Source organism: Tupaia chinensis, unplaced genomic scaffold (genome assembly GCF_000334495.1).
Source record: "Tupaia chinensis unplaced genomic scaffold, TupChi_1.0 Scaffold000225_1, whole genome shotgun sequence".
NCBI classification, from domain to species: domain Eukaryota; kingdom Metazoa; phylum Chordata; class Mammalia; order Scandentia; family Tupaiidae; genus Tupaia; species Tupaia belangeri.
This window is the reverse complement of record NW_006159700.1, coordinates 1,868,918-1,870,088: the sequence shown is the minus strand read 5'-3', so window position 1 is coordinate 1,870,088 and position 1,171 is coordinate 1,868,918. Positions and strand designations below refer to the sequence as shown.

The 1,171-nt window shown below is 37.4% G+C and overlaps 1 pseudogene; it reads left to right on the top strand.

Moving 5' to 3' along the window:
• The first annotated feature begins 224 nt into the window (after positions 1–224).
• On the top strand, positions 225–839 carry LOC102478126 (THO complex subunit 7 homolog pseudogene; annotated as a pseudogene).
• The last annotated feature ends 332 nt before the right edge of the window (positions 840–1,171 follow it).

The following is a 1,171-nucleotide window of genomic DNA, read 5'->3' as shown; positions in this document are numbered from 1 at the left end:
CATCAAAAGGGAGATTATCCTGATAACCTAATCACCTAACTTAATCTGAGGAGTCTTTTAAAAGCAAGAGGATTTCCTGTTGTCCTCAAGAACAAAGCCAACAGCCCAGAACCTTGGAGTAGCCTGTAGCAGCTGACGACTCAGCCCCAGGAACTGAATTTCGCCAACAACTAGTAAGCTTGAAAGAAAACCCTAAGGCTTGCACTGCCACCACTGTGTGTGCCATGGGAGCCATGGCTGATGACAAAATCCTACGGAAGCGTCTCCTAATTGACGGAGATGGTACTGGAGATGATCGGAGAATCAATCTGCTAGTGAAGAGTTTCTTTGAATGGTGCAAATCTGGATCCCAAGATGAGGGATATAGCCAATACCAACGCATATTGAGCACACTGTCTCAGTGTGAATTTTCGATGCACAAAACTTTGTTGGTGCATGATAGGAATCTCAGAGAAATGAAAAATTATGAAACAATTTACAAAAAAATAGAATGGAGCATTGCTGGAGCACATGAAAAAATTGCTGAGTGCCAAAAGCAAATTCTTCAAGCAAAACGAATACGAAAAAATCGCCAAGAATATGACGTTTTGGCAAAAGTGATCCAGTGTCATCCAGACAGGCACAAGACAGTAAAGGAGCTAGAAGCTCTGGGAAAAGAATTAGAGCATCTTTCACATATTAAAGAAAGTGTGGAAGATAAGCTGGAATCGAGACGCAAACAGTTTTGTGTTCTTCTTAGTACCATCCATGAACTTCAGCAAACGTTGGAAAATGATGAAAAGCTCTCAGAGGTGGAAGAAGCTCAAGAAACAAGCATGGAAGTAGATTCTAAGCCATAGACAGGCTAATAATTGTTCATCATTCCCCAAAATATTGAAATAGCTACATGGTCATAGTGTGTGTAGAATTTGTTGTGCTCTTGAGATATGTAAAGTTTTGGTAGTAAAGTTCTTTGATTTTAAATATTAATGAACTTTTATTTGTATTTCTTTACACCAAGGAACGTAACTTCGGTATAAATTTATTTCTAATGCGATAGAAATACTTGAAAAAAGTTTTTAAACTTAAGAAGTAGGAAGAGCTATTAAAGGTTTAATAAAATGTTTTCAAGACAGATACATTTGTGTTCGGGATAGTCTTTTTTTTTTTTTTTTTTTTTTGAGAGGTTTTT